A 15,484-nucleotide genomic window follows, 5' to 3' on the forward strand; every position below is an offset into this window, starting at 1 on the left:
CTGTTCCCGTTTTCCCTTTAAGCTCTGTCCGTCCTTGATTTTCTTTAATGTAACAATTTCAAGTTTGCCCTGTACTATGTTTTTCCTTTTATTTACCATCTTCTTTACCTTAATCCCTTGTAATACAGCCATTTCTCCTTAGCACTTTGTTGGATTTGACCTTTCCAAAGGTGCCAGAGACCTAATGGCCAGATTCACCCATTGGTTGCTTTCCTTTCTCACACACTCAGACTTTTGCTTTCCTTTTCCTCAGTCTTTCTGTGTTCTTCTCTTATCTGTCCATCCATCCCATCAGTAAACATTCAGTTTGGACCCAGATATATCCCAGATCTCTGGAGGATGAGATGAGAATATACTCCTAAGTGGTTTCTACCAGGCCGCATAGGAGCTTCCCAGGTGGTGCTGGTGGTAAGGAACCCACCTGCTAGAGGTGTGGGTTCAGTCCCTGGGTGGAGAGGGATGCCTGGAGGAGGCACGGCAGCCCCGCTGCAGTACTCCTTCCCAGAGAGTCCCATGGGTTCAGGAGCCTAGTGGGCTGCAGTGCATAAGGCTGCAAAGAGCCAGAAGCGACTGGAGCACCTAGCACACGCGCGCACCGGGCCCACAGGTAAGTACACAGCTACCACGTAGTTCTTAGCTGCTATGATGTACACTCTGAGGCCTTAGGGGAACTTGGTGAGCTCTGTGTGTTTTAGTGCTGAGATTATGATTACCCTACCCCTTATTTTACTTTCCTGGTCCGCCTCAACCCACTTGGGACAAAACGAAAGGCATAGCCCTACTCCTCTGTTTCCTTTCAACGTTCTTTTTCCCCTCAGAAATCGCAGTACTTTTGCGTCTTTCATCATCATTGTTTAAAACCTGTCAAGCACCTACTTAATATACTCCTATGTCTTGTGGAGACAGATTGGTGAAAGAGACCACGCCTGCCGTTCAGAGAGCTTATAAACTAATGCAACAGGCATAAACACACAAAAATGCAGAACAAAGTGCAGTTGGGCACAGTGCTTTATTGTGGTCTCTGGGACACAACTGCCTGTTCTCAGAGCACGGGTCTACCACTTACAGCTGTGCTGCCTTGGGCAACCTGCTGAAGTTTCCTATATCTGTTTCCACATCTGAAAAGGGAGGATAGTTAACAGCATCTATCCCTTGGAGTTATAAAGGTCAAGTGAGTTCAGTGTAAAGTGCTTGGGATAGTTCTGGCATACGTAAGCGTATAAGTTTTAGCTATGTATGATGCCTGAAAATTAGCCCCTGGCACTGACTAATCTGATAATTTTTCACCACTGCCTTCTGGCCATTCCTCATTTTAGAAGTCTTTCTGTCATAGCAAACTGAACACGCTTAAAGGTAAACTCTTGCTCCTACCCTTCTCTCCCCGACCCCCATGCTTTCTCATTCTTCTCTATTCATGCTGCCACTCCCCATCTTCCCAGTCAGGTTTAAAACCTGGCAGTCATCTTTGAGTTCTCCCAGTTTTCCTCACCCTCTTCCACACATAAACCGATTTGAAAAGTGTTGCCTTCCTGTTGTCTGCTCTCTTCATTTCCAGCACTGTCGGTCTATATGCATACTCTTGAAACAGTCTTCATGTGATACCTAGCCCTGCAATTCTCGCAAGTAGCAAGAAGAAAGCACTGACTTCGGGTTTTTAAGCACTGCCCACTACTTTCCGTTTTTGAACTAACAGCATCTCTGGGTGTTGATTTCTTTGTCTTTAAACTGGACGTTGATCTCATAAAATTGTGGGCAGTGTTTTTAAAAAGCAGATTTATGTATGTTTACTAAATTATGGTTCTCCTTCAGGCCCTATCACCTGTCCCCTTGCCAGTTAATCCTTTGCGTTGCTTCTGTGTTATTATTCCTGAAAAGCATTTGTATGTGGCTTTCCCAAATGCTGCAGCTCCTAGTTCAGCATTCTTGCCCTTCCATAAAGTGACCCTCATCTACCTCTGCCACATGGTATCTCCTTACTTTTTGAAAAGAATCAGCCACCCTAAGCCAGAGTAATCTACTCATTGTCTTCTAAACATCGTTTATCCACTCCTGCTTTAATCTATCTTCCAAAGCCATTTCACTTGTAGGAGGTACTATCCTCCACTCTCAGGTTTCACCTTCTCTGTGAAAATTTCTTGTCCACCCTGGTGATTTCTGCAGTCATTGACTTTTTGTAGCATTTCATGTCTTTCAGTCATCTGGTACATACAATTTCTTAAATTTGTAAAGACCTTTTTTTTTTAATATAAGTGAATTGTCTCTGTGGTGAGACACATTTAGATAGGGATCATGTCTCAGCAGTTTTTGAATGCACAATGTACATAACGGGTTTTAAATAGAGTTTTTATGCTTCTGTTTCATTTTTGCAAAACATTTATGGAATACTTATGAATGCCAGTGCTAGACTCTAAGAATATAAAAGCAAATAAACTGAATTTTGATCTTGAGGCTAGTGGTCTCCTGGGGGAGAATGTTGCACAGGTATTTCAATATACAGTTGGTCCTCTGTACATGTGGGTTCCCCACTGGCAGATACAGCCAACTGTGGATGGAAAATATGGGGGGGGGTGGAATTTCAGAAAGTTCAGAAAGCAAAATGTGAATTTGCCAAGCACAGGCGACTGTGTACATAGTATTTACATTGTATTAATAGCTATTTACATAGCATCTGGGCTTCCCTGGTGGCTCAGTGGTAAAGAATCCGCCTGCCTGCCGAGCAGGAGACACAGCTTCAGTCCCTGGGTCGGAAAGATCCCTTGGGGAAGGAAATGGCAACTCACTCCAGAATTCTTGGCTGGCAAATCCCATGGACAGAGGAGCCTGGTGGGCTACAGTTCATGGGTCACAAAGAGTCAGACATGATTTAATGACTAGACAACATAGCATTTACGTTGGATTAGGTATTTTAAGTAATCTAAAGATGATTTGAAATATACAAGAGGATGAGGATGATGTGCAAAAGCTGTATGTAAGCACTACACCATTTTATTAATATATAAGTGACTTGAGCATCTGGGGATCATTCCCCTCTGATACTGAGGGGTATTTACATGTGGTAAATACCAAGGTAAATGTTTTCAAGGGATGCCATGAGTATACTGAAAGTGAAAGTGAAGTTGCTCAGTCCTGTCCGACTCCTTGCAACCCCATCGACTGTAGCCTACCATGTTCCTCCATCCATGGGATTTTCCAGGCAAGAATACTGGAGTGGGTTGCCATGCTGAGGGAGGTTGAATTTTTACTGCCTGGGAGTTCAGAGAAAGCTTCTGGAGTTGAGCCCTTGAGCTCAGTCTTAAAGGTTGAGTAGGGTTAGTCAGGTGAACAAAGTGCAGCAGGCAGAGAGGAACAGAATGAGTATATGCTTGGGAACAGTGTGTTGGAGGAACTCTAAATCTCATTCTGTGTTTCCTTTGGGAGTTTGACGTTCTCTTTCAATAAACTTGGTCATTAGTCTTGCAGGAGTAATTTATATTTAGGTGGCTGGTGTTTGTTGTATATATTTCTACCATAATATGAAGACAAAAGAGAAATTTTTGTTATGCTTCTAGTACTTCCTTTGGTATACATAAAGATTTAAATTTCCTTTCCGTAATTTTGAAAGTCGTCTCATCTTAGGCAAAAATTGGTTATGTGGAACATGATAAAATTATTATGTAGGGGAAAGTTTTAGTGAATACCTGTAATTCTGAAAATAACTTTGGGTGGATAGGATTTACATTATAGTCTCCTCACCTGTTGAGATCAGACATGGAAAGGAAGTGAAGGAGAGGGAAAGAGTTCTGTAGCGTTGGCGGGAGGGGGGTGAGGGTAGAGATCGGAATATTAAATACAGTATCTTTGGATTTAACTTTTTCAAGTCTGTCTTTCTAAAAATAAGGTAGACCCTTTTTGATGACTAACATCTTGTTCTCATTGTTCTTGATGGCATTTCCCTTCTGTAGTGTCTGTCTCAAGTGAGAAGCATCATTCTAAAATCCATTGTATTTAAAGAATTGCTGTATTGATGCATTAATATTCTCAGTCTGTTTCCAAAAACTCCATGGGCTCACTGACTGCACTGAGTCCTTTGTCCATCTCTTCTCTTCCCAAAGGCCTAGTATTTCAGTGCTTAGTTGGAATACAGTATATTAGAATATGTTTTGCTACTGCTGTTGCTGCTGCTGCTAAGTCGCTTCAGTCGTGTCCGACTCTGTGCCATCCCATAGACGGCAGCCCACCAGGCTCCGCCGTCCCTGGAATTCTCCAGGCAAGAACACTGGAGTGGGTTGCCATTTCCTTCTCCAATGCATGAAAGTGAAAAGTGACAGTGAAGTCGCTCAGTCGTGTCTGACTCTTAGCAACGCCATGGACTGCAGCCCACCAGGCTCCTCCATCCATGGGATTTTCCAGGCAAGAGTACTGGAGTGCGGTGCCATTGCCTTCTCCGTTGCTACTACTGCCTCTTAATTATTTAGTTTTTCATCAGGCAACAACTTAACCTGATTTTCTTTGAGATACTTTGTGGTGATGAAATGTAGATAATCAGTAAAGTGCAACTGGAAGATGATATTCCAAGAAAAAATGAATTAGAGGTATGCTTCAAAGGAAAAGTGAGTTAGAGGTATGCTTACTTGAAGACTTACTTGTTGGTGGTAGAAAAAGATAAAAGGCATAGTGTTAAGAGAACCACCATAGGATGAATTTGGGTATAGAGCGTTTCTTAGGGCATCTGTAAAGTTGTGCACTTCCGCACACATACACAGTTTGAGTTCTTGTGTTGCAGGCGTACAGTCACCCTACCATGCAGGGCTGTGTAGCCTTTCAGTTTATTTGTATATTAACCTTCATATACTTGTATATACATATGAATGTATATAGTTTTAACATCAGGGATTGGGCTAAATCATATAGTTTTTTAATTTTTTTTCACTGAACATTGTATCAAAGATGTGTTCATAATTATATGTCTATAACATCATTGGAAACCTCAGCATGCTGAAAATTATAGGAGTGACATAATTTTCTAAGCTGATTTCCTAACAATGAAAAAGTATGTTGTTTCCAGTGCTTTATTATTATTTAAAAAAACACTAATGAGCATCCTGGTGCGTACACACGACTGACAGGGTAGCATGTTTAACATATGTTAACTGTGGTGGGCAGAACAATGAGCCTCCCAAAAGACATCTACATCCTGGTCCCCCATCCCTGTGGAATATATTATGTTATGGGGGCAGGATTGAGATTGCTAATCAGCTGATTTTAAAATAAGGAGATTATCATGGATTATTTGGTGGGCCCCGTATAATCACAAAAACCCTTTAACTGTGGAAGAAAGATGCAGAAGAGTCAGAACCAGAGAGAAAGAGCATCCTGTTGGAATGAAGCAGGTCACACACCAAAGAATGCAGGTGGTCTCAAGAACCAGGAAGAAGCACAAACTCAGGTTCTTCCCTAGAACCTCCAAAAAGCTGCATAGCCGTGGTTATACCTTGTTTTTGCTTTACTGAGACTCACTTAGGCTTCTAACTTTCAGACATTATATAAGAGAATAAAATTCGTGTTGTTTTAAGCCACTGATTTTGTGCTAATACATTACAGCAGCAGTAGGGAGACAGTACATGGTGGATAGTGCCAAAAGGTACCAGAAAGGTTTGTACAGTTTGTGTCTGTGCGCTCAGTCATGCCCAACTCTTTGCAACCCCATGGACTGTAGCCCACCAGGCTCCTCTGTCCATGCAACTCTCCAGGCAAGAATACTGGAGCAGGTTGCCATTTCCTTCTCCAGGGGATCTTCCGGACCCAGAGATCAAACCATAGTCTCTTGCATAGTCTGCATTGGTAGGTGGCTCCTTTACCACTGTGCCACCTGGGAAGCAGTACAGTTTATTCTGGCCCCAGGTAACTTTTTCTGTATGTGCTCACCAGTATTGAAGATTTCACGTATTGATATTTCACCTTTTTTTGAAGCAGATTCTTTGATGTCTTTATACATAGAAAGGGCTTCCCTGGTGGCTCAGACAGTAAATAATCTGCTTGCAGTGTTAGGAGACCTGGGTTCAATCCCTGGGTTGGGAAGATCCCCTGGAGGAGGGCATGGCAATCCACTCCAGTATTCTTGCCTGGAAAATCCCCATGGACAAAGGAGCCTGGCGGGCTAGAGTCCGTGGGGTGGCAAAGAGTCAGACATGACTGGGTGACTAAGCCTATACATAGACAAGCCTATCCAGTACTCTAGCATTTCCCACAGTGTGTTCTGCTGAATGTGGCAAATTCATGTGTGTTAGGATTCTCAGTATTTCCAAGGCAAAATAAATTAAGAATACAGAATTAAACTGGATTCTTTATTTAGGACTTCTCATAGCTTATAATATGCTACATATGTATTAAGAACCTTCAAGAGGGAGATAGAGATTGGTGTTTCCAAAGCTGTGTCACATCTCATAGGACTGACATTTTCTTGGAACACTCATTTAAGATGCAACAGTCCTTTTCCTGTTCTTTGGTCTCTTATTTCTCTTTAATATATTAACCTTCACGTATGCCCATATTATACCTTAGACTTTGTTATTCTTCAGGATTCTTCTACTTCTAAAGTCCTACATTCGACCATTTCACTTTGACCACATCCTGACCTGCTCTAATCCAGCTGCTTCTGTTCAGGACTTACAGTGTAGATTCCAAACTTATTTGCTGTTAGTCACTTCCTGGTTTTTTCTTTCCTTTCTCCTCCTGTTTTTCTCTTCTGCCCCTTTATAGATACTACTTTAACTGTCTTACCAGTGTCCTCAGTCTCCTTGTTCTCCCAGTCTAGGAAAATTCACTCTGAATGATTCTGAAAATAAACTTCTTTGGGTATAATTGATAGCGTTGCTGGGAAAACAAAATTACAGACTGGCCAATTGTTGTTGAAATGCGTAGACTACCACTTCAATATCTGTTCTTTTTTCCCTCTGTTTTGCTAGTTTCTTCACAGTACTTTTAATTTAAACTTTTAGTACTTTTTCTTGAAGTTGTACAACTTTCAACAGATGGCCTCTATGTGAACATAACAACAAAAGCTTTCTGGTGGGGCTGATCTGCTTCCTATCCCTTCTACTAGTTCTTGCTTCTGTCCCTCTTGGAAAGGGACAGGTTCTCAGCCTCCTTATTAAGGTGGGCTTTTGTGTGTGTATGCTTTGGATCTCATCACCTTGTTTTTATATCCAACCCTTTCCCTCTTTACTGGAACTTTGTTTTGTTGTAAATATTGTGCAAGCTTCCCTTAACCTGTCCTTCCCTAGCCTTTGATCTGTCATTTATCTTCCCTGTTTATCATCTTAAAACATGATCTGTGCCGACTTCCTCAACCCAGTGTTCCCTGGCCTCTACCTCTGCCTTTCCACTGAAACTGTACTTGGTCAGGTCACCAAAGGCCTCTCTGTTTTTAACTCCACAGACTCTTTTATTCACTCATTTTTTAAATTGAGCTCAGGGACTGTTTGGCTAATAATTCTATCCCTAAGGCCTCTATGGTACCTGACACATAGTGGAATCCTTGCATATGTTTGATGAATGTTCATTCAATGAATGTATGAATATACTTCAGTTTACTACCGTCTGTTATGACTCTCTGCTCTGGCCTTGTTTCTGTCTTTATGTGTTTCCGTGACTTTGTTTTGTTTTTTAACTCTATTTAAATTTGGTATTTTTTTCTGCTTTTTCTTGTTACGTAAAGACTGATTCTTATATTGAAAAATTGTATCCTGTCAGTGTGTTACTATACTTTTAAAATGGAGCTGTATTATCAAAAAGTTTAGCCTGATACTCCAAATATGAGCATTAGCCAAGTATAGCACTTAACAATATAGTGATTTAAGAGCAAGGCCTTTACTTTCTGGCAGCCCTGCGTTTGAAAACTGGGTGCATGATCTTGGGTAAGTTACCTATTGTTTTGATTCCAGTTTCCTCAGTGGTGTAGTGGATATAATATGTTTCCTAGGGTTTGAGAAGGAATAAATTAGTGATTACTGACCTAGAGCCAGACATCTTGGAATGTGAAGTCAAGTGGGCCTTAGAAAGCATCACTACGAACAAAGCTAGTGGAGGTGATGGAATTCTAGTTGAGCTATTTCAAATCCTGAAAGATGATGCTGTGAAAGTGCTGCACTCAATATGCCAGCAAATTTGGAAAACTCAGCAGTGGCCACAGGACTGGAAAAGGTCAGTTTTCATTCCAATCCCAAAGAAAGGCAATGCCAAAGAATGCTCAAACTACCTCGCAATTGCACTCATCTCACATGCTAGTAAAGTAATGCTCAAAATTCTCCAAGCCAGGCTTCAGCAATACGTGAACCGTGAACTTCCTGATGTTCAAGTTGGTTTTAGAAAAGGCAGAGGAACCAGAGATCAAATTGCCAACATCCACTGGATCATGGAAAAAGCAAGAGACTTCCAGAAAAACATCTATTTCTGCTTTATTGACTATGCCAAAGCCTTTGACTGTGTGGATCACAATAAACTGTGGAAAATTCTGAAAGAGATTGGGAATACCAGACCACCTGACCTGCCTCTTGAGAAATTTGTATGCAGGTCAGGAAGCAACAGTTAGAACTGGACATGGAACAACAGACTGGTTCCAAATAGGAAAAGGAGTACGTCAAGGTTGTATATTGTCACCCTGCTTATTTAACTTATATGCAGAGTACATCATGAGAAATGCTGGACTGGAAGAAACACAAGCTAGACTCAAGATTGCAGGGAGAAATATCAATAACCTCACATATGCACATGACACCACCCTTATGGCAGAAAGTGAAGAGGAACTAAAAAGCCTCTTGATGAAAGTGGAAAGTGAAAAAGTTGGCTTAAAGCTCAACATTCAGAAGACGAAGATCATGGCATCCGGTCCCATCACTTCATGGGAAATAGATGTGGAAACAGTGTCAGACTTTATTTTTCTGGGCTCCAAAATCACTGCAGATGGTGACTGCAGCCATGAAATTAAAAGACGCTTACTCCTTGGAAGGAAAGTTATGACCAACCTAGATAGCATATTCAAAAGCAGAGACATTACTTTACCAACAAAGGTCCGTCTAGTCAAGGCTGTGGTTTTTCCTGTGGTCATGTATGGATTTGAGAGATGGACTGTGAAGAATGCTGAGCACCGAAGAATTGATGCTTTTGAACTGTGGTGTTGGAGAAGACTCTTGAGAGTCCCTTGGACTGCAAGGCGATCCAACCAGTCCATTGTGAAGGAGATCAGCCCTGGGATTTCTTTGGAAGGAATGATGCTAAAGCTGAAACTCCAGTACTTTGGCCACCTCGTGGGAAGAGTTGACTCATTGGAAAAGACTCTGATTACGGGAGGGGTTGAGGGCAGGAGGAGAAGGGGACGACAGAGAATGAGATGGCTGGATGGCATCACTGACTCGATGGACGTGAGTCTCAGTGAACTCCGGGAGTTGGTGATGGCCAGGGAGGCCTGGCGTGCTGCGATTCATGGGGTCGCAAAGAGTTGGACACGACTGAGCGACTGAACTGAACTGAAGTTAGATAACATAGTGAAAGTTCTTAGCATGGTGCCTTATACCTGGGTTAAAAAAAGAAGCGGTAAATTGAGCGATTAATAATTAGTAGTAGCAGTACATTATTATATAAAAACCTCACATTCTTACGGAGTTGTCCTAAATTATTTTTAATGAATTTCATTAGTTTTTTTTTTTTTTTTAATTTGAATTTACATATACCAAGTTGTGGGCTTTCCTGGTAACTCAGCTGGTAAAAAATCCACCTGCAATGCAGGAGACCTGGGTTTGATTCCTGCATTGAGAAGTTCCCCTGGAGAAGGGATAGACTACCCACTCCAGTATTCTTGCCTGGAGGATCCCCATGGGCAGAGGAGCCTGGTGGGCTATAGTCCATGGATCACAAAGAGTCAGACATGGCAGAGCAACTAAGCAAAGCACATACTAAGTTCTGGAACTATGATAGATCACTGGATCAGGGACAGTTCTGTGAATACAAGTGCATTGGACTTATGGGCATTTTATAATTTTGTTATTTAATCTATTTATTTGTTTACTTTTTTTTGGCTGTGCCATGAGGCTTATACCTAGTCTCAGACGAGGGATTGAACCCACGCTCTTGGCAGTAAAAGCTCTGAGTCCTCACCCTTGGATCACCAGGGAATTCTGGCCATTTTAATCTTCTCAGAGAACTAGAAACAGTACTTAATTGTAGCAGTTTATTTAGATGACTGGTTTTAAGGAAACGGGGTTACTGAAGATACTATGATGGGTGTTATAAACTGTTTTATGGGGAAAATTCCAAGAGCCTTGAAGACTATTCATAGGATCATTTCCAATGAAAGGTACATTTTTGCAAAGGTATTGTGACCTACACACTAATGTGAGGGGTGTATGTGGAGGAATGGCAGGACATAGGCTAGAGAGCTGTCAGGGGGAAGATGATTATGAGTTGCTTTAAAACAATTTTAGACCTGAATGTGGACATGATTTCTTTTAAAAGATTTTTATTTATTTATGTATTTATTTATTTAAGGCTGCCCTGGGTCTTCGTTTGCTGCACTTGCTCTGTCTCGTGGTGAGCAGGGGCTACTCTAGCCGCAGTGCAGGGGTTTCTCATTACAGTGGCGTCTGTTGTTGTGGAGCACAGGCGCTGGGGCACACAGGCTTAGTTGCCCTGAGGCTTGTGGGGTCTTCCCAGACCAGGGATCGAACCTGTGGTCCCCTGCATTGGCAGGTAGATTCTTAACCACTGGACCATCAGGGAAGTCCCGTAATTCCTTCCTTTATGTTAGTTATTTCAGATCCCCAGGTTCCCAAGTGAGGTAAAATGAAATGAGAGAAACATTTAGAATCTGCGAATTACAGCCATGTACTATATAAAAGGAGTTTGAAAATGTTATAATCAATACCAAGTTAATAAAATCTCCAAGTTTCCTGCTTTCCTATACCTGTTACCTCCACTGTTTTTTCATACCTAAGATGACATTCTTTCCTCTCCACTATTTTTGGCAGCTGGTGTGATGCTACAAATTTATTACCATAAGTATTTCTCTCATTTTAAATGCTAACAGGGAATTGCTTTCTTTTGTGTGAGGATTTACTTGTGTTTGTGTTGTACTAATATTTAGGAAACATGTACAGTCTATCCTGATTTTTTGGCTATATAGGTATACCCTTTATTGTTTTTGTTATTTTATGATTTTATAAAAAGTTTTTAGGAATCATTTTGATCTGTTTATTGTTTTTGAAGGGCATCTTAATGATTATGCAGGCTTCCTGATGGCTCAGTGGGTAAAGAATCTGCCTACAGTTCAGGAGACATAGGAGACAGGGGTTCAATCCCTGGGCCAGGATGATCCCCTGGAGAAGGAAATGGCAACAGTCTCCAGAAAATTCCATGGAGAGAGGAGCCTGGTGGGCTACAGTCCGTGGGGTCACAAAGAGTTGGACACAACTTAGTGTCAGAGGTTAATGATTATGCCCTAGACACTCTGCCTTATGGGTTCTGGATTAACTTTCAGTCACCTGTAATCTGGCAATGCTAATGTACTTTTTGTTTCTTCACCTTTAATATTGAAGCTTTCATAGAGTAGAGTAAGGTATGATAACTTTATAGAGAGAGGCTGTTGATTTGTGCTTTTGACCTGATTAATAATAAGCCAACAGTTTTATTTTGTGTTAGATACTATTCCAAACATCCTTCAGTTGTGAATCCTCACGGCAACCCTATGAGGTATATATTATTAGCTTCATTTTATAGCAAATCAAAGAGAGAGGCAGAATAGTTAAGTCCAAGGTCATACATAGAGTAGCAGAACCATGATTTGAACCCAGGAATCGGGCTTTAGAATCCATGTTTTTAACTATGTATCATATAGACTCTATCTACCTCTATAGTTTTATTTTCCTATTTGCCTGAGATTGTAGGATTTTGCTTTTATTTTTGTTTTATTTACATTTATTATTATATGCTTACATAAAATATACATATTTTAAATATGAATATATAGTCTGAACAAACTGATCTCCTCAATCTCAAGCTGCCTCATGCATTTTTTTGTGTGTGAAATATAAGAAAGAGGGCAGGTTAATTTCTCAGAATGTTTACTAAGGGGAACAGTAGCGAAGATCGTTTTTCTTCTATATTTGAAATTAATTTATTAATAAACTAAGGAACTAGGACTGACTAGTTGGTCTGCCACTCTTCTCTCAATTACAGCTGTTCTTTCTTCAGTTTTCCTCTTCAGTATTAGTACTTAAATACAGTATTTCCCAGGACTCTTGGGGATACTGAGACCCAGCTATTATGGTAAAAATAGTTCTGACCCACCTGAGCTAATCAGACAAGTGGAAAATGACTTGCCAGTTTTGGCAACTTAAGTAAAGAAAATTGGAGTTGCCTTTTCCTTATTGACTTTATATTGTTGTTACATAGACATATTCAGATGTTAGCTTCTGATACTAAGGAACATAGTTTTGCATGTACAAAATTCAAACCTTGGATAAGTTACTTTAAAAGGAAAATTCAGTGTGACTTTTAAAAACAGTAACAGATTACTGAAGGTTTCATATGTGGCCTGACATCTTTGAATTAACCATTTTTCTTCTTCTTAAACACATAGTCACCTGAAAGTGAGCAAGACTGGTTTACTCAAAAAGGGCACTCACAGTCTGAACTTTTTCTTTCATGTGACTTCACATTGTCTTTGAAAAGTCCCTCCTTGCAGAAAATCTTTGAGTCATGGTAGAATTTTGTTAGATAAATGACAAGATGTTTCTTTTTATTCTCAGTCTCTTTCATTGATCTGATTTCTTAATGTTTGTTCACCATTCCCTGATAGCATTTGAGGGAAGGGCTTTCTCTTAATTGTCCTGGTACAACTTTAGAGCAATACCAACACTCAGTAAATGTTAACTAGTAACGTATGAGATCCTGCTTATTACCAACATTTAATTTTTTTATTGAGGTGTAGTTGATTTGTATTATATAATTTCAGGTGTACAACATTGTGGTTCTCAGTTTTTAAAGTGTATACTCCATGTATAAAATATTGACTATATTCTCCATGCTGTATGCTGCTGCTGCTGCTAAGTCACTTCAGTCGTGTCCAACTCTGTGTGACCCCATGGATGGCAGCCCACCAGGCTCCCTCGTCCCTGGGATTTTCCAGGCAAGAACACTGGAGTGGGTTGCCGTTATAGTATATCCAGTAGTTTATTTTATGCATAGTAGTTTGTACCTCTTAATCCCCGCACCCATCTTCTTCCCCTTCTCTGGTAGCCACTAGTTTGTTCTCTAATATGTGAGTCTGTTTATTTTTTTTTTTATATTCACTAGTTTGTTTGATTTTTTAAGATTCTACATGTAAGTGGTAACATACAATGTTTATCTTTCTCTTTCTGACTTACTTTACAAAGCATAGACTTTGTACACTTCATTCATGTTGTTGTGAATGGCAGAATTTCATTCTTTTTTATGGCTGAATAGTATTCTAATATATGTGTGTGTGTGTTTATACTGCATCTTCTTTATCCATTCACTTGTTGATGGACACTTATTTAGGTTGCTTTCATATCTTGGCTATTATAAATAATGCTGCTATGAACATTGGGATGTATTTATCTTTTCAAACTAGTGTTTTTGCTCTGTTGGGATATATACCCAGGAGTGGGATTGCTGGATCCTGTGGTAGCTCTATTTTTAACTTTTTGAAGAACTGTGTTGTTTTCCACAGTGGCTGTACCAGTTTATATTCCCACCAGAAATGGGAATATAAATTCCCACATCCTCACCAGCCTTCATTATTTCAGGTCTTTCTAATGAGAGCCATTCTGACATATATTAGGTGATTTCTCATTGTGGTTTTGATTTGCATTTCTTTGATGATTAGCAGTGTTTGAGCCTCTTTTCATGTGCCTGTTGGCCAGCCATATCTCTTCTTTGGAAAAATGTCTATTCAAGTTTTATGTCCATTTTTTAGGGGTTTTGTTTTGTTTTTGTTTTTTGTCTTGATATTGAGTTGTATGAGCTGTTTGTATATTTTGAAAATTAACCTCTTGTGGGTCACATCGTTTGCAAATATTTTCTCCCAGTTTGTATGTTGTCTTTTCATTCTGTTGATGGTTTCCCTTGCTGTGCAAAAGCTTTTAACACATTGTTGACCAGGGGATTTTTGCAGAAGCTAACGCCTGTAGCTGGTGAATATTGAAACACTCCAATAAGTGACATTTGGGTAACAAAAGATGTATTAATATGTCTCTGGTCAATAATGTGTTAAGTTTAATTAGATCCCATTTTACTTATTTTTGTTTCCTTTACCTTAGGAGGCACATCTAAAAAAATATTGCCATAATTTATGTCAAAGTGTTCTGCCTATGTTTTCTTCTAAGCATTTTCTGATTTCCAGTCTTACATTTAGGCCTTTAATCCATTTAGAGTTTATTTTTGTATGTGACTTGAGGAAATGTTCTAATTTTATTCTTCTGCATGTAGCTGTCCAATTTTTCCAGCACCTCTTGTTGGTTAATTGACCATAAGTGTGTGAGCTGGTTACTGGGCTCTCTATTCTGTTCCATTGATCTGTGTGACTATTTTTATGCCAATTCCATACTGTTTTGATTACTGTGGCTTTGTCATATAGTTGAAGTCAGGGTGCATGATACCTCCAGCTCTGTTCTTTCTCAAGATTGCTTTGGCTTTTCAGGGTGTTATGTGTTTTTGTACAAATTTTTAAGTTATTTGTTCTAGTCTTGTGAAAAATGCCATTGGTGTTTTGATAGGGATTGCATTGTATCTGTAGCTTACCTTGAATTGTATGGTCATTTTAACAGTACTAAATCTTTCCATCTGTTTATGTCGTCTTCAGTTTCTTTAATCAGTTTTTTCAGTTTTCCAAGTATAAGTCTTTTACCTTCTTGGGTAGGCTTATTCCTAGGTATTTTATTCTTCTTGATGCAACTGTAAATGAAATTGTTTCCTTAATTTCACTTTCTTACAGTTCATTGTTAGTGTCTAGAAGTGCAACAGATTTCTTTATATTAATTTTGTGTCCTGCAACTTTATGGATTTCATTGATGGGCTCTAGTGGTTTTTTTGGTGGTTTCCTTAATGTTTTCTATGTATAATATCATGCATGTTACCTGCACAGTTTTACTTCTTCCTTTCCAATTTGGATTCCTTTCATTTCTTTTTCTTGTCTGATTGCTGCAGCTGGGACTTTGAATACTGAGTTGAATAAAAGTAATGAGAGGGCTTTTAGCTTTTCATTGTGTCTGATGTTAGATATGGGAAGGAATTATAGAAGTATAAGGGGGTATTTGGGTTAGACACTTAGGGAACAGGTGCCAATGATAATAAAGCTTAACTTTCATTCTTAATGATTTTGTTAATCTAGATGGGTGGAAACAGAAAAAGGCAAGAAATGATCTATCCAAAAGGTAGGAAGAGTCAGGAGACTGTGCAGAAGAAAGGTCAGCTAAGTGTACTTTAATGAAGA

General features: G+C 39.8%; 1 protein-coding gene across 12 annotated transcripts in view; it reads left to right on the forward strand.

Moving 5' to 3' along the window:
• Window positions 1-15,484, forward strand: part of SMG7 (SMG7 nonsense mediated mRNA decay factor) — an 85,995-nt gene that overhangs the window by 8,166 nt on the left and 62,345 nt on the right. The gene's annotated exons all lie outside the window — the stretch shown is intronic.

Source organism: Bos javanicus, chromosome 16 (genome assembly GCF_032452875.1).
Source record: "Bos javanicus breed banteng chromosome 16, ARS-OSU_banteng_1.0, whole genome shotgun sequence".
Lineage (NCBI taxonomy): Eukaryota > Metazoa > Chordata > Mammalia > Artiodactyla > Bovidae > Bos > Bos javanicus.